The 27,899-nt window shown below is 40.9% G+C and overlaps 1 pseudogene; it reads right to left on the reverse strand.

The window, feature by feature from the left end:
• Positions 1-1,546: 1,546 nt before the first annotated feature.
• On the reverse strand, positions 1,547-25,299 carry LOC122676733 (annotated as a pseudogene).
• Between the last annotated feature and the right edge of the window lie 2,600 nt (positions 25,300-27,899).

The following is a 27,899-nucleotide window of genomic DNA, read 5'->3' on the forward strand; positions in this document are numbered from 1 at the left end:
GTAGGCTACAGTCCATGCGGTCGCAAAGAGTCGGACAAGACTGAGCGACTTCACACCCCCACCCCAGCACCCCTTTCCCCTGCCACCACTAGCTGACCAGAGTAATGCCAAGGGTCCTTCTCTCCAAGGCCAATGCAGTTTATGAAATCCAGCACCTAGGACTCCAGCCATCCCTTGCCTTGTGATGACATGTGTATCACTGCAGGCTTTCCTGGAGACTCCCTGTGGTCTAATCAGTTCCACAAGTACAGGGAAAATCCCAGAGCTTCACTGGAGCATTCACACTCAAAGACCTTGAGTCCTGGGAGTTAACTTTTCAGATAAGCTAAGTGGATCATTTCCTAGGTTGGATCCTATCTTATCATACTATCTCAGCAGAGCCCACTCAGTAGGAAGCATCTTCTACTCTGAAGCTCCAAAGTCATTGCTTAGGGATGGGCGAGGGTCACATAATAAAAGTGACACAATGAGCTCACAGCTTAAGTTGATATAAATTCTGTCCAAGTAAGTTCTTTGGGCCCATTTACTTCTGCTTTCCATTGCATTCCCGAATCATTTTCATACTATACCTTAAAAAATGTATATAACAGTCCATTTTTAAAACTGTCAATGCAATTACCTATTAATCTGTTTTCAATTAGATTAATAACAACTCGATGAGCTATTATGTAGATCTAGGGGAAAGTTGTTAGTCTTAATGAAGCCAATACTGTGCTAATTCACAGTAAGGAGAAAAAACAATGTAAGTAGAATTTTACATAATCATCAAAAACTAGAAAAGCAGTCTTACTGAACTGTTGCAAAGTTTTCCCAAAAACACTTACAGCAATTTATATCAAAAGATCCTAAGTTTAGGGGTAGGAGGATAAGACTCAACTCTTTAAGGTAGAAATTCACCTTTCTCATGACCGTAATAGGTAATTTCCCCACTCAGACCTAAGATAATTGTACATTCAAAAGTTCATAACTAACTGTTCTTGAGACATTAATCATTCTCTAACACATACACTGAGTAGAAATAACTACAAGAAAGCTTAAAAAAATCTAAGTGAACATTATGCTGCGCAAAAAGAAAAGAAAAAAAAAAACAACCTTGACCAACCTACATTCTATGTTAAATACCCTGACTAAAATGTTAGTTATGCTACACAATTCCACTTCAGTGCAGAAATGAGTTGATTTCTGTGTACCATATTTGTTGTTGTTTTAAGTCTTTAGCACTTTTGTTCTAAATATCACCTTGCTTTGAAAAGATGAATAGCTTATTACCAAATCACAAATCCATTTCAGTTAAATCTGAATAAAATCCAGTAGAAATGTATTACTTTGTTCTGAGAATAATGGCTCCGTGTCTAAGTTCTGACCGCTTCCTAAGGGCAAACCACCATTGAAGTCATTTGGGTTTAAACTGCACAGAAAGAAGAGACAGTGAAGTCTGCCTTTTTTTTTTTTCTTTTTAAGTCTTCAGAACTTGCTAGGACAGTTTTCAGACCAACAGTCAGACAGTTGTTGCACCTGATGCTCTGAAACAGATGTGGTTTAAACATCAGCCAAGCTTAGTGATCTGGAGGTCTCTGTTGATCTTTATGGTGTTCACTGCAGATAACCTTTGAATGCAGTGGTAAAAATAAAAAAGTTGGTGTCCATCCACAAACACTCTGAAACCTGGGTGCTAACCAAGGACTTCCATCCTGAATGGCTGGTCTGGGACGGATGGGAAGTAAGGGATCGCTGACTGTTCTTCACCCCTTTCTCCAGATATACAAGAATTGCTGAGTAGCTGCTGGTCTGTGAACACTGCTTTGAGTTCAACTGCCACCTCGCCGGGAGGATATTTCAAATCACCACAGATAAAGCTGATGGCAAAGCTCACTGCGTTGAGGTTTACAATGCCCATCACTAACACCTTCTTGCCTGGTCTCATGCCACCTTTAATGTGCCTACAAAATGGCACGATCAGTCGTGGGAAGTACATGTCGGGCTTGAACTGGAGAGCCCAAGGAGTTGTTTAAATGTGCATTATCTCGTTTCACCGCTGCATCACTGTCGGCCACCGACCCCACGGTCTTCTAGCTCAGCGCGTTGGGGTGTGCAGCTGGCGGCTGGGCGGCGGGACTGCATGGCCCATCTTTTTAAGACAGGTTGCAAAAGCCATAAGCAAGTCTCCAAACCTGTGGCCTTCGAGCAAATCGTCCAAGGCTCATTGGCAGTGCAATTAATATAATAAGTGTCTGTTTCAGTTACAGGGACTAGATGGAGGTGGGTCTTTCTCTTCAAGGGCTTGTGGGTGGACCAGCTTCATAAATGAGTCCATTTCAACACAGGTGAAACTCAGTTAAAATGAGTACATTGCCTGGAGACATACTTTAAAGGTCATCTCAGCATTTGTGCCACTGACCTTACTCTACATTAAAAAGTGATCAATGTCTTTATGGTCCTTCCAGAACAAAATCCTTTGGATGAACTCCAAGATAGATGCTTTTGATATTAATGCCAAGTATGGCTGAGTTGTATTATGGAGATTTGGTAGGGTCAAATCTATCACTTTAATTTCTGATAGCATAAGTAGGTGAAAATAGTGACCTTGTACACTGAAAAGATCTGGTCAGATCTTGGTTATCAGACAAAGATCTGGGTTATTTGTCATTTGTCACGTGTGACCAGTCTTCAAACCAGCTTCCTTATCTGCAAAACATTGGTTCAGAAAATAAACTTTACCTCCTAGAACCACACTGCAATCTCACCTGCTTTTGTTTCTAGTGAGGCTCCATGCTGAGCTTTTGATGGACTGTTCTCCTCTGTCATAGGCAGTGTGCAGTGGTGGTTACCAGTCCAGTTTAAGGGTTAAACAAGCTGGCATATGTGCTGTTCTTAGAATGTGTGTGTGTGTGTGTTAAGTCGCTCAGTCGTGTCCGACTCTTTGCGACTCTGTGGACTGTAGCTCTCCAGGCTCCTCTGTCCAATGCTAGAATAGATTGCCATTCCCTTCTCCAGGGTATCTTCCTGACCCAGGGGTTGAATCTGGGTCTCCCACATTGCAGGTAGATTCTTTATTGTCTGAGCCACCAAGGAAGCCCAAGAATACTGGAGTGGGTAGCCTATCAAGAGATAGGCTTCTCCAGGGCAGCTTCCCGACCCAGGAATCGAACTGGGATCTCCTGCATTGCAGGAGGATTCTTTACCAGCTGAGCATACACACTCATTCATACAAACACTGAAACTGAATCTCATAATTTTCATGTCATAAAATCTTCTCGACCATTTAAAAATCTAAAAATCGGCCATAGCTTGCGGGCCATACGAAACAAGCAGAGGGATGTATGGATTTGGCCTGTAGACCAGAGTTTGCCCACCACCAGCATAGAATATTATGTTTCACAAAAGACTTTTATATGTCCAAATGTACCTCATTTGTTTCTGAGATCAACTCACTGAAGCAGGTAGGGAAGAAATTACTAGCCCCATTTTACAGAGTAGGAGAAAGTCTCAGAAGGGTTAAGCAAGGTACTAAGGATCATAGTCAGTAAGAAATAGACATGAGATCTAACCCTAGTCCCCAGGATTCAACTGCTCTTTTACTATACCTTTTTCATCTTTATGACAAATTTTAGGAAAAGCTATCAGCTCCTGGCTATGTATACCCAAAGAAAGGACTGCTCCCACTGGTGAAGCAAGAACTCTCATAACCAGGATTTGCTAGTACTTTCTAAAATTTGCTAGTACCGCACTTTGCTAGTTAAGGAATGGTTTGTATGCACTGTGAGGAGGACAGAGAGAGAGAGAAAGAAATATGTCTGCTGATACTCTGCAACCCCAGAAACTTGACCTCAGGAAGCAGGCCCTGAGGGATTTGAGTCTCCTCTGAAATCTCTTATTGCGGCAGTTAGCATGTATCCAGCATCCCCTGTCTCAGCGCCCCATGGCCTCTGTTTGCTTTTCTGTCTGTTATGTGTCCCAAAGGCCCAATACAAGGAAGAAAGAAAGAGAGGAAAAAGAAGAGAAGGTGACTGCAACGTGAGTTTATGTCTTAGCTATAGTGTAGAAACTAGAATTTCTTCTTTGGTATGCTGCCTACATGTTGGTATTATGCCACCACATTGACTGTAGGGCCCTGGAATTGGCCCTATGATCTGAGTACCAATTTCTCCTTGGACATGGACTTCTGAGTCATGGAAAATACTATGATTCTCATTCAACTGGCAAGTTATTTCGCATTTAAAATTAACTAATTAAAAAAAAATTAAAATGATCAATCTATACATATACATATATGTGTGTATATATATATATACACACACTATTGTATAACTATACAAGTTACAAGGTGGCTCAGACAGTAAAAAATTTGCCTGCAATGCAAGAGATGTGGGTTCGATCCCTGGGTCAGGAAGATCCCCTGGAGAAGTGAATGGCTACCCATTTCAGTATTCTTTTTTTTGTGTGTGTGTGTGTAATAAAGTTTTATTAAAGTATAAAGGAGATAGAGAAAGCTTCTGACATGGGCATCAGAAGGGGGCAAAAGAGTACCCCCTTTGCTAATATTAGCAATGGAGTTATATACTCTCCAATGAATCCAAAGAATGTCTGGAGGCTGCAAAGACCTCACCAGACCCACTCCCATAATTTACATTTTAAGATAACAGAGTTGGCCAGAAGGTTTAATCCAAAGATTGTCCTCAAGCAGGATACATCCTTGTAAAGACCAGACCTACTCCCATAATTTATGTTTTAAGATAACAGAATTAGCCAGAGGGTTTAATCCAAAGACTGTCCTCAGGCGGGATACATTATTGTTATATAATCCTAAGGAATGTAGAGGAAAAAAAGTAAAAAAGTTTGTCTTTTCTTCCTCCTTGAATATCCCAGACCTCTTTCCTTGGGGACCCCTAGACTTCTTATCAACCTGCCTAGGAAATGACTCTCTCATTCCCCCCTTTTCTTTTAGGAGAATTATGTTGCCTAGGGAAAAGGGGCGTCGTTCTCATTCCATACTGCTTCCGAGCTGACAAGGGGCGTTGTCCCTAAATTGGTGAGGCAACATATTCTCCTAATCATAGTAGTGAGGATGTCTGATCCAGGGGCTCCAAGTAATAGTTGGAGGAGGCTGTGGCACTCATAGGAGCTCGGACAGCTATTTGTAAACTAAAAGACGGTTAGAAAACCCCATTATACAGTTACAGATGTAAGGCAAAATAGTCATTAAACCAAGTTAAAATCAAATAAGTCACATTATGTCCATAGTTACATCAGTCCATCTTAAGGTTGTTAGATGTCATCAGTTTAAGAAGAGGCATCACATGCGATTGTTGAAGGTATTTGCAGACTTGGAGAAAGTCCTTTCCTTGAAGTGGAGATGTCCACCACGGGAAGCCTTCCACTGATGAAGAGGGGAGTGCTCCGCAGACCCAGCAGTTAGACCGATTGTGGAATGCAGCGTAGGAGTGAGCCCAGGACAGGAAAGGCATTGTCTTGAGGATCAAACGGCAGACTCAGGATTTCTGGAGTCAGCAGAAGTAGGCTCACATAGATTATCAGGCCCATCTTGTCCTGAAGGATCCCAGATGAGCCCCCAAGATGAAAGGTTGTTGCTGAATGATAAGACGCGGGATTCTTGGCCTCCAGAGGAGACGAATTCAATCCGGGGCCAGAGACGAGGCTGGATCGCTCAGAGCTTTTGTGTAATAAAGTTTTATTAAAGTATAAAGGAGATAGAGAAAGCTTCTGACCTAGGCATCAGAAGGGGGCAAAAGAGTACCCCCCATTCCAGTATTCTTGACTGGAGAATTCCATGGACAGAAGAACGTGGCAGGCTATAGTCCATGGGGTCATAAAGAGTCAAACATGACTGAGTGACTAAAACTTCAAGTAGAGTAAAATTTAAAGATATATAAGGACTTAGTCTGTTCAGGTTGCCATAACAAATACTACAGACATTTATTTTTAACAATCTGGAGGCTGAGAAGTCCCAAATCAAGGTGCCAGGCTTTTTGTTTCCTGGGAAGGACTCTTTTCCTGGCTTACAGATGGCTCCCTTCTTCCTGCATTCTCACATAATCTCTTCTTTGTGTAGCTGGGGAGAGAGAGAAGGCCAAATTCTCTAGTGTCTCTTTTTATAAGGGCACTAATCCCATCAGAACAAGGCCCCACACCTATGCTATCATCTAACCCTAATTACCTCCGGAATGCCAATGCTTTCTCTCAATTCCATCATGTTGATGGCGGGTAGAACTTCAACATATGAATTGGAGAGGGACATAAACATTCAATCCATCACAAGTATCCTTTTCAATAATATTTATAAAATTTCTTCTTTTCTCAAATATACGGGGGAAAGTTATCCATCCATTCATTGATTTGCTAGTTATTTTAATAATTTTTGAGCACCTACTGTGTGCCAGGTCTGTCTCTTTCAGGGATTGAAAGCCTCAGGACTCACAGATCTCCCTGCAACCCAGAGTAAACATCCCCCGTCTGCCTTTCTCCCTGGCTCTCATTATCATCTATTCCTTTTCATGTGGACTTATTGAATAAATTTCCCAAGGGGTTTGAAATGCATTTTTGTTGGCTCTCCACCTTTCTTTTCATGTGGCTCAGCCAACAGAAGACGATAACTGCTAAGTGCACCCCATGCTTCACAGTGTGACTGCTCAACAGCTCTGTGTTTGCAATTAGTTTTTACCTCCTCAAAGGAAAGGGCCTCTCTGCCCATAGGTACTATACTTGGCTTTTTAAATATTTAATAATTAATTGCTTGGATTTGCAATTTTTCTCCTTCTTAAATTCTTAGCCAGCATCTAGGTCACTTATAAGATTGATTCAGATTTTTAAATGGTCATACTCTCCCCCCTGCAAAAATGTGCATTTTAAACACATATCTATATAACATTAACAATAATGTTTAAAACAGTAATATAAAGTGATTTCCCATAATTACCATCACCTTGATAGAAACAGAGTCAGAAACTCTAAAGCTCTGGAAGGATAGTTAAAAGGATTGTTGAAGCAGTCATGCACCAATATGAGAAGCAGGAGTGCATGTCCATGGCATAGCACTTCTTGCATGCATACACCTCTTGATCCATTCTTTCTGTGCTCACAAGTCTGTAAGGGTCACCAGTCCTAGTGGTGTCAGATCACACAGATGAACAGAATCAGTTGTGGGGAGTGCCATGGGTACTTGTTACTTATATGACTTTCAAGTATGCAAACAATTTACATCTTCCATAAATTAAGGCAAAGTCAAGATTTTCCCCTCAACCCCATTGATACAGGAAACAGGAGGCCATAAAGCACCAGAGGCCTCAAGGCACTGGTTTCATATTGCCTAGGCTCACAGCCCAGCTCCACAAATGATTAGCTGAACTTTGGTCAAGGTGCTTAAAACCATAAGCTTCCATTTCTTCATCTATAAAATGGAGGTTATGATAGGTTTTAGGTTGTAAATTATGAGAATGAATTGAGAATATGAATAAAAGAGCAGAGTATTTGGCATTTAGGGTACAGTGGGCTTCCTAGGTGGTGCTGGTGGTAAAGAACCTGCCTGCCAATGCAGGAGATGTAAGAGATGGGGGTTCTATCCCTGCCTCGGGAAGATCCCCTGGGGGAGGGCATGGCAACCCACTCCAGTCTTCTTGTCTGGAGAATCCCTTGGACAGAGGAGCCCGGTGGGCTACAGTCCATGGGGTCACAAGGAGTTGGACACAACTGAAGTGACAGCATGCACACACTCAATAAAGGTATTAAATACTCAATAAAGGTAATAAATAAAATAGCAGTATTTTCAAAGCTACTACTACTAATTATTATTAGTAGTATCATCATCACTATTATTATCGAGAGGTCATCTATTGTAGTAGTTAAGAAAGAGACCTTAGGTTCAAATAAACGTAGCCAAGATTTAGCTCTGCCACTTACTAGTTCTATGATCTTGGGCAACTTGCTTTACTTCTCTCAGCCTCACTTTCATCATATCAAAAAAGTATAAAGAGCATTGTAGATGTTAAATGGGCACTAAGTCATGGGCGTAAGAAAATACAAAGCACATAATAAATAGTAATTGTTCAATAAATGTTACCAACGAGGATGACAGTGCTTTCTTAAATATAAAAGCAAGGGAAGAATTATGCTTAAGAGTGTTAGATCCATGATTCACTGGGTCAAGAAAATGTATTATTATTGATAAGGGGGTGGTGGTCCTAGCTGATTTGAGAAATAACAAGTACTTAAAAACACATGTTCAACTCTTCTCACGTAATTCCAAACCACTAGGGAAACCTACAACCCTGAGACAAACTGAGATTGCATATGCATAGATCAAATTGAGAGTTAATTTTTTAGTGGTATAAAGAACACACAATTTTGAAGCAAAGAAGACAGAAAACTTAGAAATGATATAGTCCAACATTTTCATTTTTTTAAATGAGAAAACTGAGACTCAGGGAGAGAAAATTATTTGTCCAAGTTCAGGATCAGGCACTTGATCTTAATATGTAGTCAATAAGGTTTTGCTAAAAGAATGAATAAAAGAAGGATGTATTTTGCATCTCTATATTTCTACGTTTATGTGTTGGTGTGACTCTTAAGTTTTTGATTGAAGATTGTGTCTATAGGTCAACTGAAAACTAAGAGACAGTCATCAGAATCTTTCAAAACACCTGTTTCAGCTGTGATTTTATATATACAAATTATGGGAGAAGAAAATTCTTACTAAATACTCACTAAGAGCCAGTCACTTACATAAAATGTCTCATGGAAATGCCATAATAATCCTGGGAAGAAATCTACCCATCAGGGTTCAGTATAGAAAACAGAAAGTATGCTGGTTGTTTTAAAAAGAAAAGGAATTTGATGCCTACAAAACTACTGAAAGGGCTAGATGGCCAAGCCTCAGACAAGACCTTCAGGAAAAATGGCTCCAAACATCACCTTGGAAGCTGTCTGCCAAGGGAACTGCTCCCTCTGCTACAGTTTACATGCTAACAGTCTAGAAAATGCCACATCCACTGCAGACTCTGAGATCATACCTTCAAAGCCATGCATCAGGGACATGACTCCAACCAGGACTGCTGTCCCCAGAGCTATGCCACAGCTGCTATTATCCACGCCAGCAAATGTTGTTGCCCTTCTAGCTACTGCCTATTTTCCCACTTGACTTAGTTTTAAAGTCAGTTTTCATAGTATTCATCTGACTGGTTGAAGCTAAGTCATCAAGAATCTTATGGGGCTTCTCTGATGACTCAGTGGTAAAGAGTCTGCCTACAATGCAGGAGACACGAGTTTGATCCCTGGGTCAGGAAGATCCCCTGGAGGAGGGCATGGCAACCCACTCTAGTGTTCTTGCCTGAAGAATCCCATGGACAGAGGAGCGTGGCAGGCTACAGTCAATAGGGTCACACAGAGTCAGACACAACTGAGGCAACTTAGCATGCACAGTTATCACCGGGATAAGCACTGGAGAATGTAATAATGAAACAGACAGAGGTCTTGCTATGGAGAGTTTTCCAGTAAAAAGCATAAATAAATAAATAAGAATATGATCACAAAACTACAGGGTGTGGTCTATTAGACAGTCAGCACTGAGTGCTGTGGAAGAACCTAGCAATGGCACCTGGCTCAATTTGGGGACAGAGTAGACACTCATTGCATATTTATTTTTGGTTCTTACAGATGAGTGAAAAGTTCAGCAATTTGGCCAATGTCACTTGATTGTTGGGCCTAATATAATTTCTCATGACTCTCATCTGAAGGCACTGTAATAAGAGGTGTTTCATTTTCACAGGTATTTTTGTTTATCTCGTTGGCCTTGTTTTGTGTACAGTGAAAATAGCAATGCATTCTCAACAGTGAGAGCTAGGGATTTGTGACCAAGCCACTAGGCTTTCTGCAAGCATCATTTTCTGAAACAGATTAGCCTACTTCCCCACCCAGTAATTCTTTATTAGAATTCTTAAAAAGTAGAATAAATTGTAGAGTAGCTAAGGTTCAATATCAAAAAATACCATACTGGAAAGATATATTTATAGAGTAAGACTTCAGGAAAACAAATATTGAGATACAATGGGACACCTTTCTTACTTGTTTTCAATTATTTCAATCATGAATAATCCAACAATTGTCTTCCCATCAAAACCTCAAGGAGCACACAAATCCCAGAACAAAAGTGACCTTTGGGCCAATGAAATGGCTGCTTCAAGAGGGTTCTATGACCTCTCAAGGAGTCCGAAGTGTCACAGGTGGAAACAGTACATCAGAAAAGTTCAGACATGATTACTAACCCTTATTTTCATTAAAATACATGTTTGTACATGGAAGCAAAACCAGCAGTCTTGAAGTCCTCAAACAGGCAGTGCAGTTTTAATTAGTTGAGTATGGAGACTCATTAATATGCAAATGAGGAGCTTACCAATATTAATCATCTGTTTTACTAGGCAGCTTTTACTAAAGAGTTTCTAACGAGTTTGCAAATTAAGTTTCTTTGACATTAAAAATCAGCTAAACGCCTGTCTGAGAATAATCTCTTCTAACTCCAGGGCAGGAAAGGGGGATTTTTTTTTTTTTTTTTTGGATGAGAAACAGCCATGTTTAAAACCAATTCCATGTTGGCAAGCACCGAGCAAGAGTTCTGCATCAACCCTTTCCAGGCTCTAATTGAAACCATTTCTGCAAGAGAGAACCAGAAAAATAGTTGGAACAAGAGACAAATATGAGTCATGGTGATTTAAAGATACATGACCTAGAAAGCTTCATCACAAAATGTGTTTACATAGATGACTGGCATTGTTAAAACACAAAAGAGGTTATTATATTTTTAAAAGTCCCTTCTATGGCCTTCAGCATACACCTGTGGTTCTGTTTTCTTGGAAAAGTTGAAGATAGGGTTGGATTCCGATTTATCAAGGATGATTAGAAATATGGGGATGCAGTTCAAGGTTCTCTTGCGATCACTTTAATTTCTGAATTTGCTTTCATTAAGTTTACAAAAAAGTGTGTGGGCTTGGGCTCAATCATGTATATCATTTTCAATGTCAGCTAACTCCATTATTGTGTCATTTGGCCATCAAAACAAAACACATTCATACATTCCTTTAGGTTCCCTACTTCCAGGAAAAATGTCAGAAAGGAAATTCTGTAAAGGAGAGAATAGGCTAGATGCACATCACCCAACTTCTGCTCCATCAATTGAAGCACAGTTGACCTTTAAATTTTTTCTCTCCCCTTATAATACTACGGAAAGTCAAAGGAAGCTTTGAAGTGATACACTTTCAAAAAGCTCACGATTTGTGTTTCTTCTCAAAATTTGAAACTCTTCCCCATGCCCTCCAACTTCCTACAGCTATTAGCTAAAAGTTACCAGGCAAGACAAATTTGTCATCCATAATCTTCTTATTCATTCATTAGTTTGTTCAGTAAATGAAAACGAATGAACTTTTTTGCCAATGCAATATTTGTTCATGGAATTGAACCAAGGTTCTGAGAAACTCCTACTGTATGAGGTACTTGTGGGATACAAATATGTATTAGCAGTTTCAAGGGACTTAGAGTCTACCAAGAATATAAAATATGTTCCCAATAAGCCCACTTTGAAGAAGTGTGTGATTAAAACAATGAGAATTGTCTATCTCGTGTGTTTTTTTACAAATGACTGAAAATCTTATAAAAGACATCCCATCTCAATCTCATTCTTGATATAGTAAAGATAGTCCTCATACATCAGAGAAAAGGATATGATTGGTGATGTAGTACTTTTAAGTTTTATGAGTTTATACAAAGTTAAGTGGCTAATGCAGCAAACACTGGGGATTATTCCCATTTTTCCATCTTAGAGGAAGAATTTCAATCTATGCATAGGTTTACTTGCTACAATGATGCAGAGTCAATGAATGGTATTCACTTAAAGACATCAGCCCAGGAACACCAGACTGTACTGTTCAGTCTCTTATAATCCTGGCTTGTCCAAAGCCTTCTTTCTTTTGGTCAATGCCCATGCTAAATATCGTGGCTGGTGGAAAACACTGTTAGGTTTAGGCTCATTTAAATTCATGGCAAAAAGAAAGAAAATCCTTAATCAAAGGCACAAGATAGATTTTGCAAAGAAGTAACGGCCAGAAAATTAATCCAAAATGCTCTTTGGTTTGGGCTTCTGTGCGAGCACAACTTGGCGGCAGGTCTTGACTGGAGGTTCTGGGAGTTGCAGGAGTGGAAAATGGAAATGGCTCATCTGCACCTGCCCTTTCTCTAGAGATTAGACTCATCCTCTCCCATGACACTCATGGCCAGTTCTCACTCTGAGAAAGAAGGCTGCAGGCCACCTCCTCACTGATGCCCAGGCCCCAGCAGGCTGGTCCTACAAGTCACTCTCAGCGGAACTATGCGTGTGTGTGTGCTCAGTCACTTCAGTCGTGTCCGACTCTTTGCAACTCTTTGGACTGGAGCCCACCACACTCCTCTGTCCATGGGATTCTCCAGGCAAGAAGACTGGAGTGGGTTGCCATGCCCTCCTCCAGGGCATCTTCCCGACCGAGGGATCAAACTCCCTTTTATTTTGTCTCCTGCATTGGCAGGCAGGTTCTTTACCACTAACACCACTTGGGAAGACCCAGTGAAACTATATTGTTCTACAAAACAGATGTTCGGGTATGGGATGTATTTCTGTGGCCTGTGTGGGTTTTAATCTTTTGCTATAGAACAACTTAATCCAATAGAACTTTCCATGGTGATAAAAATGTTCTATAAATTTTCACTGTCCAATATAGTAGCCACCAATCACAGGTAGCTATTGAGCACTTAGAATATGAAACTTAATTCTTAATTTTTAATCTTAATTAATTTTAATTTAAATAGCCACATTTGACTAGTAGCTACACATAATGGACAGTACAGACTTGTAAAATTACTTCATCCATTTGGATTTCCATGAATGGAAAAGAATGAATGATCAAAATGATCACTCTATGATAATGACACAATTCTGGTTTAGAAGTATGAATTAATTCTTTTAATTTTGACATAAATAGAATGAATAAAAGCCTGAAACTCCCCCTCCCCTCCAGGATTTGGGTGACATCTCAGGGTGTGTCTTTTCAATATCCAAATGACAAAGTGAAAGGAAAATAATTTATAAAAACCAGGTATTTTACTAGATGATTACCTAGGTGTTTTGAGTATCAGTAGATGCTTATATTAATAGCATCAAACTCTCACATTCTCAGTCAACATTTTTAGGCAAATAAATAATTAATTAATAACTTACTGTTAAATAATAACATCTAGATAACTAATTCAAACTGCTGTTTGGATCAGACTCCCGAACAACTTGGTGGTATGTCTACACTGGAGTGAAATTTGCTTGAAGATTATGAGTTCAATATTATAGATGATGTGTTCTTGTATAAAGACAATCATTTTTTGAGTGGTAATATAGATATGAAACTAAGAACAACTAATACAACGCAATGTAGAATCCAAAATTTTTTATTCGAGGAATTTTGTGATATCCTTAAATTTAATGTACAGGTAATATCCAAAAAGAAATACCCGCCATATCTTCAAAACAGAGGTAGAAGCTACCAGAGACTCACTGGGTCTGATTCTGATGACTGGAATGTCGCTCTCCTAAGATGCTGTCTGCACTTCTGAGCTTCTTCCTCTGATTGACCCATGTTGATCAGCCTGGACACATACAACAGACTAGAATTTTGTCACTTTTAAATCTGCTACCTTCTATGAATGTGGTCAACTTAGGCTAGAATGAAAAATACACTTGTTTGGCCAAATTCTAGGCAAGGGTTTAAGAGCACCTGCTCCTCTGGTTGCGTTAATATGGCTGCTGGCAGATCGACTCCCTTGTTTATACAGCCTGCCTTACTTCACAGGATTCTTCTGAGAATCAAATGAGATCCCAAGAGAGTTAGATTCCCGCAGTAGAAAGAGCAGTCAGATGATCGAAAATACCTGAATTCTAATCCCAGGACTTGACTTAATTTCTTTGGGTTTTTGTTTTCTTATCTGCAGGACGAGGGTAGGAATATCTCCTGTATTTGTCTCCTGGAGTAGCGTGCACTACATGAGATGCTCTATGTGAACACACTTTCCAGTTCTGTTTCCATTTTAGAAGGAGATTTCTGGTCACTGTCATCTAGATGAGATTCATTTACTTTTATCTAGTCCCTGAGTCACCAGTTGCAAACATACAGGGGATTAGTGGTGTGGTTTGTGAGGGTGAAATTGAGTGAGAAGAACCATGAAAGGCCCCAAATCTGTGGCCTCAACTTCATTAAGCAGGCGCAATATTCATCAATGTGATCCATCCTCAGTCAAATGCAGCCTTCTGCCCTTTTGCAGCTTAGCCCTGCTGTCAGCAGCTGGGGGCCCTGCCAAAGGGCAGAGGGAGGGAGCCCCAGGTTGCCCACACTGCGGATGATCTCTGGAATATTCAAGAAGGACTGCAAAACAAACCCCCAGTCATCATTTTACTTTAAAAAGCAAAAAATCTCCCAGATAATGAGCATTTTGCTCTAATAAGAACTGTAGGATTGATTAGGTTCAAACTGTTAACAGACATCCTTATGGTTAATGAAGCAGCATTGAAAATGCCTCTTGATTCTTTGGAAACTTCAATCATACAAAGGCAGCAAGGAGGGAGGGCAGAATTGGAGGTGGGGTACGTTAAACTGCGTGCTAGTTAATGTACTCAAGATAATGAACAAAAAATGTTTGTTCTTTGATAAGTTAATATTTATGGAGAGTCATCTCTGCAGTGGGCAAACAATACACTTTGATGATTATCGTTAAAACATTCTTTGGGGTCACATGTTTTCCTGCGAATCTTGAGTGGAGGAGGAAGCCGCTGCCATTTTAATTCCTTTGTTAATGTCTTTATGAATGCAATTAACACTTCATTCACGCTTCTTTGTTTCTGGATCCCATTAGGATGTGGTTTATGCCAGTTTCTCTCTCCCAGGAGACAGCCCACATCACACAACATTTCACTCAGCTGTGTGGCTTAGCACTGACAAACTCAATTTACCAAAGGCAGGAGTGAGTTGACACCATGCTGAGGCAGTCGCCCTGATGGGAAGAAGCGACTCATTTCATTCCAAGGGGTAGCACACCTCTGAGCAGCACGTTTGTATGCCAGAGTCTGGGAGGCCAGGAAGCAAGAGAAACCTCTGCAGATCAAGAATGCTAAGATCCAAGGCCTTAAAACGGAAAGCCAACTATGGTAGATAAAACAGGTTGCCATCATCTTCATCAAACCTTAGTGAGGGCTAACTAGGTAGAAAGTAAGGGAAGAGCCAGAAGCAAGGGCCCCTCTAGAGCTTAAGAGACCAGCAGTATCCATAACAAACACATCAGCAAGACCGTAAGCCACGACAGGTCTCTGAGCCTTGGGGCCTGGGGGGAGGGCTTTTCTGAGGATGTGGGACTTCAAGTAAAAGCATTTCCCCTGGCTATCCTATAGAGGTCACCAGGAAAAAGGGGAGGGTGGGAAGAATTGCAAAGAGAGAAGAGAAGCAGGCATTAGCAAAGACGGGCAGAAGTGTGAAGCGAGTTAAGAGGGGTTGTGTTCACAAGAAATTACTTCCCCTTTATATTAAAGTCTCTCCTCCAATTGATGGCATCATTTCTATTTCAAATATCAGTGTGATATTTGCTTAACAGCCAAAGGCACTGCAGATGAATATATCTGAATCTTACTAAGATACTGTACAGAGGAGATGGAGGAGGTCTGAAGTGACATCAGAGACAAAGGGAAGAAGCAGGCACTGCCCGTCATTCGAGGTGATATTTTTACTTTAAATGAAGAATAATTACTTATAGGCCTTGGACCTGTGTCATAATTTTAAGTTTAGTTTTCTCTGACAAAGATGAAAAAAGAGCAGAATTTCCAATAAGTGTTATGAAGCATAAAATATTACCAGGAGAGGAAGTAAAACAGCCGATAGCCCCAGGTCATCTGTGTCTAGCATTAAAGGTGTGTGAATAAATCAAAGACCGCATTCCACTTGCAGTTTTAACATTATTTAATGATATGAAGATTGGTTGTTTTCTTCTCTCCCAGATTCTCCAAAAATCTAGCCTTTGTTCCATTAGTTATACATCCTTATTACCAAGACCTTTCTCACATCTCTTTCAACCAGACCTGGGCCGTCAACGCCAGCATATTCTATTATAATAAGGCCCGGATTGGCCAGCCCCTGTGCATTAAAGCGTTACTGACCAGTTATGCCCCGGCACCTTTTTGCATTAAGAAGGGTTATTTTGCCTACATTTCATCATATGTGACAGCTGTTTGTGGGAAGAATGGCTTCCTGCACTACAAATAATTCTTGGCCAAAGAACAAGTCACAACTAATGTCATCACTGATTTTAATCAAAGGTTAGAGTGATGCTGATTTTATAAGTGGCTCTTCCTTTTTCTGTAGCAAATAATTGTCAATTGTCAGTTTTAAAACTACTCTGTGATTTATTGGAAGGGTAACACCTCATTAGAATTAAGAAATTAATGCCCGGACATTAAAAAGCAAAAGGAAAAAAGGTGATAATCTGTGTGTGGGGAGTTGGGGTGGGAGTATTCTGAGATTAAAAAAAAAAAATCTTTACTTTTGTCCTTGTGCATTCATTTTTTTTTTTGGATAGAAAAAAGTCACTCTGCATTCCCTGGCCTCAAGCCACTAGGTAGCTATGTAAAACATAAACAGGGTCTGTGTTCTGCTGCATTTGAGAAAGATGTAAATGTGTAAATACGATGGAAGAGGTTTTATTTTCCTTCTCCCTCTCAGGAATGGTCTGACAGCCCCAGGCTGGAGAACGTGTCTCTCCCAAGTGCTCTGTCACCCTGGTAACCATGGAGACCATGACGATCGATTAGATGCCATCTGATCTCAACCTCATAAAAAAAAAAAAAGGCAGCAGATGGCAACCAGGCCACTAGACCTGTCTCAAGAGAGACACGAAGGAAGAGAGAAAGGGAAGGAAGGAGGGGAGAAAGGAGATACTGGGGTAGACTGGTGCCCGGAGAAGAAAGCACAGAAGCAGTTCTGGAAATGAACATCCTGGAAAAGAGTGGAAATAGAAACAGAAAGCAAGGCAGGCAGGAATCAGGGAAAGAAGAGACACAATGCAAAAATGAAGCTACATCCAATTGTGCGATATATCTCCATAGCGAGTGAAGGAGGGAAAGCACAAAGAAAGCAAACCAGCTCTGTCCTCACTTTTTCCTTGGGTCTGCAGGTCCCAGAATGCTCTGGAATCTGGGCCACAGGGGTCTCTGAGGGGCATTCACAAGGCTGTCCTTACGGCTCTCGTATCAGTTGGAATTGGACACATCTGTAGAAGAACTCTGAGACCTGGCTTTCAGGAGGAACTCCCAATCGGACGGGGTTTTCCACCGGCCTTCAGATGACTGGTTGTGTTGATACCTGGTAATCTTGCCACCCCATCTCCAGCAGCGTTCTACTTACTCTTAAAGGGACAAGTCATAATCAGGTCAGCAGATACCCAAGGTGAAAAGAACAGTTAAGCTAGTGCTGGTAACAGGAGACTTAGCCATCATCCTAGAGTAACGTAATGGTGGGTATTTATAAAGCGCTTATGTGCCAGACACTGCTAAACACTGTGTACAACAGATTATTTTATGTATTTAATTTAATCCAGACAACGATGCTATAAGATAGGTGCCGTTAGTATCCCCATTTTACAGTCAGAAACTGAGTTTAGAGAGCACATCAATAATGTATACATAAAATACACATACTATATTTGGTTAAAATACATGTGTTTATCTATCTACACACACACACACACACACACATATTTCTCCCAAATACAGTAATAATCTTTTGGTTAACTCTCCTGTTTTCTACAATGTTACAAACACCCTTCCACGTTTTGAGCATGCCCCTCCACTCACACCCTTACCAATGGCGGGCAGGCATTCTTATCCTTCATCTTTGCCAACCTGAGAGATGAAATGGTATCTAATTGTTTACATCATGTTTGATGAGTGGGTATATTAAACAATCCTTTCTATGTTACCAGACATTCTTATTTCTTTTTTTTAAAAAATTGCCCACATGTGTCATTTTCCTATTTGGTATTAACGTCAGGATAAGGCAAAAAGGTGAAATATAATCCATGTAGTCTCTACAAATTCACTGGCATTGTCAGAAAGTGCATTGACATTTATGACCAGAACAAATTTACATTCTTTGCATAAGTTGACGTCCTGCTCTATATATTTCAGAAGGAAGCTAACATTTACAGAACACCTATTACTGAGTACATTTACTCTTTAGAACAGCCCTATTCATTTAATCCTTATAGCTTCATTTAATTTCAGTAGTAGCATTTAATTTTCACAAAAGCTCTAAAAGGCACTTAATATTCTGCCTGTTTCCACAAATGTAGAAATCAAGGCTCACAGTCACACAACTATTTAAGCAGTAGGACTGGGATTTAACCCCAAGACACTCCAAGTCCAAAGTAAATTTTCTTTTCTCAGTTCTCTACATACAATTGCCTAGGGCAATGATCCTCTTTTTTTTTTTTTTCCTTCGCTTTATAAACCCTAAGAGGATTCCTGAATTCCATAACCCTATTAATTTTCTTGCATTCCCAACACACATATACCATCCTACCACTCAAATCCAAAGAAGTGTCAGGATGGTTGTGCAGTTAGGAAAGATTGATAATATGGAAAAATTCATTTTAGTTCATATCATCCATCTTATAAATTTTTCTTTGTGTGTGTGTGCGTGTGTGTGCTGTGTGCTTTAAAATCTGAGTAATAGTTTAATCAATCTAGAGTTGAAATGAATAGAAGCATAGGTAGATCTAGAACTGCTTCCCCTCAATAGATTATTGCTTTGGGGACCTGAAGCTTCTATAATTTAAAAGGCCTATTTTTTTTTTTTCCTCAAAGATTTTTTTTTTAAAGTTTTTATTGAATTTTGTTACAACGTTGTTTCTGTTTTATGTTTTGGTTTTTTGGTCGAGAGGCCCATGGGATCTTAGCTCTCCAACCAAGGATTGAACCTGCGTCCCCTGCATTGGATGGAGAAGTCTTAACCACTGGACCAACAGGGAAATCCCTAACAGGTCTTTTAAAAGAAAAAGATTTCTAATATAAACTTAAGCTCAAGGCTGAGTATTTATTTCAAGTAATAAGAGAAATCACCATACATTTTAAAAATATTTAAATGACACAATCATCACACAATTTAAAAAAATACACTATATTTTTGTACCTTAACTATGTGATTTTTCCTTCATTTTGGGGGCTCCATACTCTACTTCTTTATATGCTAAAGACCTTATAATATTTTGTCTAGAGAGTGTAATGATAAATCATTCTTTCCTATAGCATTGTTGATCATATTTGTTTATTAATATCGTAGAAAAGTTTCTGTGTGCATCACATTTTATTTTTGGCATCATCACACAGATGTTTAGAATTATAGTTAAATTTTGGAAACTTTACCCAAATTTTTGTCATCTATATGATTGCAGAGCATCCCCAGTGTTTTGTTGCTGTTTAGAGCCTAATCTTAGAGGTTTTGAACTGATGGTGCTCACTGTTAACTCTTTTGTTGTCTATATCCTCATTGTAGTAGTATATTGTGAATTATATCATCCTTGTCCATATTCCTGTCAAGTCATAAAGAAATACAAATACTTTTTTTCAAATATGTTCATATAGCTCACTCTTCTTCATTAATCAGACCATTAAATAATTCAAAAAACTACTTATTATTTCTATTAGCAATTGATCTCTTCCTCAATGACTTACTACTTTTAGAAGAATCTTTTTTCATTACAAGTCTCTTTAGATGTCAGGGTAATTTCCATTGACTTCATATACAGATATATGAAAAATAACTTTATGTGGTAGAAAACCCACAAAAGTAGACATTACATCTTCATATATATTCCTAATAGGAAAGAACTTCTATTTGAGTAGATGTCAATGAATTCTGAATCCTTTGTTTAAATTTGATTGGAAAGAATTTTCTGGAAAGAATTTCCAGACTACCCTCTGGCTCCATTTCAAACCTTTAATTTTCTCAACTAAGGTCATAGAACACATTCATATTGTGATACAACATTTAAATCTGCCACTTTATGTGAGGACAACCAGATGAGTTTCCACAGTGGGTTGTGGGAATGTTCCTAAAAGGCATTCCTACAATAGAATGGCTAGAAATAATTATACACACAAGAGACTAGGAATCACATAAATATATCCCATTAAACACAAATAAACATATTTCCAACTGAACTTGCCTTATCTGGCCCCCCAAAATGCCTGCCACTACCCTGATGCCACGAGATAAGAGGGCAAGTTGGAGAAGAAAGAGATGGCAGTCCAAGCTATTGGGACTAAAATATCTGACTGTAACATATTTTGCAAAAACATATGACAGATGAGTACATTGCTAGGGCTCCTCCTAGCAAATGGGGGGCAGCACAGCTTAACCTTCATCAGTTTCATGACAGATCCACCCATGGACTTTGGAAGGGGATTGGAGGGCGCTGATATTTGGAGAGTGAGGACAGGCCTGTGGAGAGTGCAAGTGCAGCGTGGTTCTGCTACTTGGTTCAAATGCTGTCTGTGACTCCCTAGCCTGGAGGGTGTTGGGCTTCCCAACTCCCTGACGTGGGTCTAGTGTGAGAATCCAATAAGGAGTTGTCCTTGACTGAATGAAGCAAGAAAAAATTGCCTTTCTTATCTTTTGCCCATTTATTTTTGGCCCTTTTGGTTCTGTATGCTGCATTTTTCCTTTATCTCATTCAGCCATATAGCGTCCTCTAAAGATTTCTTCTATGCTATGAAGGCTTGCTCTTGGTAAGAATTCAGCTGTCTCATTTGTTCACTCACAAATGTTGATTCCGCATGTACAATGAGGCTTCCCTGGTGGCTCAGACGGTAAAGCGCCTGCCTGCAATGCAGGAGACCCAGGTTCAATCCTGGGTTGGGAAGATCCCCTGGAGAAGGGAATGGCAACCCACTCCAGTATTCTTGCCTTGAGAATTCCATGGACAGAGGAGCCTGGCGGGCTACAGTCCATGGGGTCACAAAGAGTTGGACACAACTGAGGGGCTAACACTGTGAATTAGGCACCATTTTAGTTATGAGGGACAAAGCAATGAACAAGACAAAGATATCCCTGGCCTCGCAAAGCTTATATTCTAGAGCTAGGAGGATAGAAAGTAATGTCCACTTTAGAACAGCGAGTTTTTAGTACCCTATTAGTGCTCTCATGGAAATTTCCATCTGATGCCTTTTATCTCTTGTTGTTAAGAGACTGTCTTTATTCCTGAGTTAACATAATTTCAAATATCAGGGATTTCAGAGAAGTATTTCAGATAGGAAGGGAACACTTTTCAATTCCTTGAAGACTTCCACTTTTATTTATGCACAAAATGGGCCTTGACTTCCATAAATTTGATTGACCCTCCTCTAGCTGATGCCCCATCCACTAGAAACTGTATTCTTATTTTCCGAGCTTCTAGAATAGTCTCTGGTCTATCAACCAGGGCATTTTGAGGGTTGTTTTAAACTGTACAGTAGGATGTATTCCTTCGTCCTCTTCAACAACTTCTATGCTCAGGTTGAGTATGGTCATGGTAGATACATGTTTCTAAGACTTTGGATCCTTCTATCTGGTCATATTCAAACTGTCCTGAGTGATGACAAGGCTTTAGGTTCAGCGTTAAATTATTTCATAACAATCATTTTCACTGCAGAGAAAGCCATCTTGTTATATTACAATGCATATTCTCTTCTTTGTATCTGTTAGTCAATATTACATTCTTTATGTAGGCAATTGTTTTGTCTTTTGTCATTAGTTCTATTTGGAAGTTTTTAGTTTGTGATAACTTGTCTTAGTCAAGATTAACTTATAAATCTTGAGAAAACTCAAGCCAGGTTATAAAACAAGTACAGCTCACACAATTGATGTCCAGAGGTATCTAAGGCTTTATGGTCTTCTGGCTGATGGGGTCTTATGGCTCTGGCTGGATTTCCCTGCAATTTTCTCATCTCTGTTCTCTTCCCTTTTATCACCATCATCCTCAGCCTGGTAGCAAGATGGCTACCAGGTAGCAGTTTGCCTCACATCCCGGAAGAGCGATGTTCTGAGAGACTTCCTATAGCAGTTTCTGAAGTACTGGGTGGGCCAAAAAGTTCGTTTGGGTTTTTCCTTACCATCTTTTGGAAAAATACAAATGAACTTTTTGGCCTGCCCAGTACAAAGACATTTTCCCCAGAGGCTCTCAGAAAGCCTCTCCTTTTGCCTTGTTGGCTTAATCATATGATCATTTCTGAACCAATCCCTGGCAAGGAATTGAGATTAGGCCAGGCCCAGGAGTAAGTGGAAGTGAGAAACCAGGTTTGGATTAACCTCCCCTGAGGCCCATGGGCCTCCTGGAGAAGGGGAAGTGCCAGATAGAACCTGACTTCTGACAGGCAGAAGGAGATAGGAACAGATGCTGGGTAGGCAAAAGGCAATTTCACCCTTTTCCTTGGGTATCATTCTACTTGCCTCAGTGATATTTTGATTTCTGAACTTGTTTCTCCAGTTTCTAGGTAATAAGACCAGGCTTATACATGACAGGTGATGACTGTTTAAAAAGTTAAGATTATGTCTAGTATCTTTTGTTTAAAAAACAAGGATGTAGAAGACAAACTTACGGCAAACAAAGGGGAAAGCGGAGTTTGGGATTAACATATAAACACTGCTTTATATGGACTTCCCAGGTGGCACTAGCAGTAAAGAACCTGCCTGCCATTTCAGGAGACAGAAGAGACGTGGGTTCGGTCCCTGGGTCGGGAAGATCCCCCAGAGAAGAGCATGGCAACCCACTCCAGTATTCTTGCCTGGAGAATCCCATGGATAGAGGAGCCTGGCAGGTTACAGTTCATGGGGTTGCAAAGAGCTGGACGTGACTGAAGCAACTTAGCATGCATGCACACACTACTGTATGTAAAATAGATAATCAACAACGACCCACTGTATAGCACAGGGAACTCTATTCAGTATTTTGTAATAACCTATAAGGGAAAAGATTTTGAATATATATATATATATATATATATATATATATATATGGCTGAATCATGTGCTGTAAACCTGGAACTAATACAACATTGTAAACCAACTATACTTCAATAAAAATTAATTAATTAAAAAAGATGAATATAGTACATAATTACAATAAATGCTTTCTTTTAGCCAAAGCGTTAATTTCAGTTTTTGAAAATAGTCCAGAGTCCACAAAATTTCTATGAAAGTTGGGAGAGATTTTACTGGGTAGTCTTGCCACACAGTCACACCCTAATGTATACGTCGTGGGGTCACTGGCTTCACCCTCACCTTGGCATATCTTGAGCTACTAAGGGGCTTGGTCATACTCTCTGGTCTCTGCTTTCCTCTTTCAGAGGCATTTTCCTTTTGAATCAACCTCAGCTGGCTCCTAAAATTTCAAGAAGAGTTCCTGTTCTCCCTCTGTTTTCTTTAAGAGGTAGACAGAAATGGAATCTGCAGAAATCCTTAATTTTATGTAAATGACTCACCTTTCCTTCTTTCCTTGGGGTGTTATAAAAATTAGTGTTCTAAAAACATTTTTACAAAGAGCTCCCTTGAGATGTGAAGAAAATACTATCGGCCCAGCAGGTTCTCTACAAAAGCTTTTAAGTGGAAGGAAGGAGGAAGGAAAAATCATACACATGCCTCTGGCATTTTTTCAGATTTGCGGGAGTTAAAAAATAGATGTCATTATAGAAATTATTTTGGTTTTTCACCACGAACTAGTTCACAGACCAGCCTGCATTCCCTTTTCCCACTTGGCTGGCTGTTGACTTAAATAGGGCACCTCACTGGAAAAGGTTAGGACATCAGAGTGGTGTTTGTTGAAAGTGACAAAGTGATAAACTAGGTTTGTATTTACTCTATTATTACCAAGGATACTGTTAACATCCTTTTGATGTGCTAATAGTCCTTCCTGAGGAGAATTATGTAAACAAACAAACTATTAATTAAATCAAGAGCAGCCGACCCCACAGACTGACACTATGCAGATTTGCTAATCTGGATGGACTCGACACAGGCGCTGGCCTTTGCTACATGAGATGTTTCCAGGGATTAGTGTTCAGTACATGTGTGCACTTCCAGAAAGGATGACAGGGGCCCGGTGTCCACTTGGCCCTCGGGGACCTCAGAGTTCCCTCCCCCGGGGACTCTGGACATATTGCTCCAACTCAACTGAGATCAACCGCAGATCCAAGTGACTGAACACAGGGATTCAGGAAGGCAAGATAGAATCTTCCAGAGACCCCATGAGTTCCAAAATTGTTAAAGTTCCTGTATGACTGACAACTCTGTACAGAGGTGGAAGGTTTTATTGCATTAAAATCCAAAAGGCATGTATACATGGAATCTAAAAAATATGATACAGGTGAATATAGCATAAAAGAAGCAGACTCACAGATACAAAGAACAAACTAGCTGTTACCAGTGGGGTGGGGAGGTGTGATATAGGGGTGGGGGCTATGCTGTAAGACAGGTTCAAAGATGTATTACAGAACACAGGAGGTATAGCTAATAATTTGTAATAACTGTAAATGGAAAGCATACTTTAAAAATTGTATAAAAATAAGTTTTAAATGTAGTTTATTTTTTAAAAAGGAAAAAAAAAACAACACATGCCAAAAGCCTAAAGGATGATGTACTGTCCTGTACCCTGAGTCTTGGTTGGCTGAGTGCTTTTCACTTACTGACCATTTGTGGTCATAGGATCTACCGTCTATAAATATGGCATGAAAAGAAAGTGAAAGTGAAGTCGCTCGCTCAGTCGTGTCTGACTCTCTGTGACCCCATGGACTGTAGCCCACCAGGCTCCTCCCTCCATGGGATTCTCCAGGCAAGAATACTGGAGTGGGTTACCATTTCCTTCTCCAGGAGATCTTCCTGACCCAGGGATCGAACCCAGGTCTCCCACATTCCGGGCAGATGCTTTAACCTCTGAGCCACCAGGGAAGTGGCATGACTGTTGCTATTATTGGGCAATTAATGCTAATTTTGACCCACGTTGGTCCTCACCACACGTATACCGCAGCTGGGCAACTGCAGAGAGGTGCCCTGCTCTCTCTAGACCCCAGATGTTCTCCAGTTTCATGCACGGCCCAAACCGGCCCTGGTGTTCCTTGATGCACTGGCAGTTTCCGTCTGGCTGGCTGCCTGCTCTTCCTGTTGGGTGACTTTCAGTGGCACAGCTGCTGACAGACCGTGTGTCGCACATGACTTCTATTTCTCTCTAGCTCTAGGTTTTTGTCTCCCAAGAGTAATCTCGGTTTGCCTTTCTTTGCACCCAAGCTTTCAATTGTTTAGGTCAGTCTTTCTGTCCCTTTCCTCCCGAGAAAGTCACTCTGTGTTGCAGTTTGCCTTTTGCAATGTGCTTTTGGCAAAGTGCTTTTCTGTGCGAAATCCTCATGACTCCCATGTCTTGAGCTGGACCCCTGTGAGGTTTTGTGCCCTTGACGCTGATCCGTCCTGGCCACCATCCAGCCCTGAGTAGATGGGAGCACCGGGGGTAGTAAGGAGGGAGACCTGCAGCCACTCTCCTGAGCCCCAGCTGTCTTATTAGCTTGGGGAGGCCTAAGATGCCACTTGGGCGTGAGTGCTGTCGTTTCAGCCATGTCTGGCTCTTTATGACTGTGTGGACTGTAGCCCACCAGGCTCCTCTGTGCATGGAATCCTCCAGGCAAGAATACTGGCGTGGGATGCCATCCCTCCTCCAGGGAATCTTCCCAACCCAGGGCTCAAACCCCCATCTCCTGCATCTCCTGCATTGCAAGCGGGTTCTTTACTGCTGCCACTACTGGAGATGTACTCCTTTGGCCTAATGAAGGCATTTTTCCTGGTTAGAATAAATCTTTCTAAGAGGGGTCACCCAGTGTAAGTGAGATGCCTGGGCCTCCTTAGGAAAGGGTCCTGAAGAGGTAAAGGATGTCGGGAGAACGGTGCGGTTGAAGTTCTGGAGTGGGACGGGGTGGGAACAGGGCTGAGGGAGGCACACGGCATCGGTAGGAAGCAGATGCTCCCCATCCTTGAGCCTCATCTGCCTCCCCACTTCAGTCAAGACCAGTCCAACCTCGGTGCACCAGCTGCCAGGATGAGCAGGGTCTCAAGACACAGTGCAGGGTGAGCAAGCCCTGGGCCCTGATCGACCTCAACACTGGGCCTCCGTAAGATTCCTGGATTCTGCAGAAGAGCCAGTTAACCCAATAAAAGAAAGTGGGCTCTCTGGTTTGGGGGCTCGATTTTATTTCCATTCTCTTTATTGAACCGATCAGTGGTTCTTGGAACTGACCACGTGTGTCACTGAGCAGCCTGGCTGCTTTACTGAAATATCACAAATGAAAGACATGACTGGTTCTTTTGTTCTTGTGTAACCTCAGGCTTTAAAAACCAATCTCTCTTCATGCACTAGCAAGGCCTCTGGGAACATGGCCTAGGAGCTAAGAATGTAGGTGCTGGGGTCACAGATGCCTGGGTTGAGTTCCTAAAGCCATCTTCCATTAGCTATGGGGCTGCTCCATGCTCCATCTTTTCATCTGCAAATATGGATAATAGTCCCACTGACCTTGTGGGTTTCTTTAAGGACGAATGATACTGTGAGCCAGGGACTGTCACAGCAAATACTAACACTCAATAGGCATGAGCCGCTAGTTATTTTCCAGAGTTTTAAAAGTCTTTATTCATATACTATGCGGATTTACTACCCAGACTACATCATCTCTTTTTTTTCTCACCTTCCCGCCAAATATTCCAACTCGAATCACTTCTATTTGTTTCTGGAACACCTCCAACTTGTCCAGGCTCACTTTACGGTAAATACACAGCTGCAGTTTTCAATAGGAGTATAGGGCCAGCAGAATAGTTACTTAATAACTAATATCTTGGCAATCAGGAAGACTTACAGCAGCTTCCCAAAGAACCTAATTTACCCCCAGAAAGTAGTATCCAGGGAAGAAGACCCATTTGCAGCCTTCCTTACCCAGCTATGCAGAAGAGAAAGGACAGGAGGAAAAAGGCCTCTCCCCCCCAAGGCCAGCAAAGCTCCATTGCACATGGAGAAAGCAGCACCCATGTCAGGTGTGGCCTTCTGGAGGAAGGAGCAAGGCTAGGGGAATTTGGAGAAATCGGAACCTGACTGATTCCCAATCCCTTACCCTCAGGAAAATGATTTCTGTCCACAATGCACATACAGGAATGGCCTCAGTGCATCTACACACCCCCACTCCAGGTTAGAACACCAGCACACTGGATGTATTTTTTTTCTCATCTCCTGCATCCTTTGCAGTCCATTCAGGCATAATTATTATTGCTTTGCTGGCTCGGTTCTGCAGCTCTCTAGAGTGGAGCAGATGTCAACAGCTCCGAAAGATCCCATGCTATTACACAGCAGAACAAATGAGGATGTCAAAAAAAGGCTCTTCAGTCTAACAAGAAAACAGAGGAAAGAGACAAAAAGAATAAAGCCTTCGGAGACCAGCAGACTCGCTCTGATTAGATCTTATACTATCATGATGCCCACTCTTCATACTAACAGTGATTTAATATGTTTAAATGATACAGGGGAAATACAGAAATATGTCTCAAGGGAAAAAAAAAAAAAAGAGAAAAGAGAATTTCTTCCCTGGCAGACATGATTAAGATTGTGTGGGCACCTTAGGAAAATATGACTGTAGCGTAAGACTAGTGAAAGCCCCAGTATATTTACCTACAATGCCTGATGTCATCTCATTATATGGGGCAGTGGCTGCTTTCTTTACCACCAGGTGAGAGATAGGAGCTGCTCTGATGGATTAGCTGGCTAGGGGCTTGACGGAATGTCAG

The sequence above is a fragment of the Cervus elaphus genome, chromosome 20 (assembly GCF_910594005.1).
Source record: "Cervus elaphus chromosome 20, mCerEla1.1, whole genome shotgun sequence".
Classification (NCBI taxonomy): Eukaryota; Metazoa; Chordata; class Mammalia; order Artiodactyla; family Cervidae; genus Cervus; species Cervus elaphus.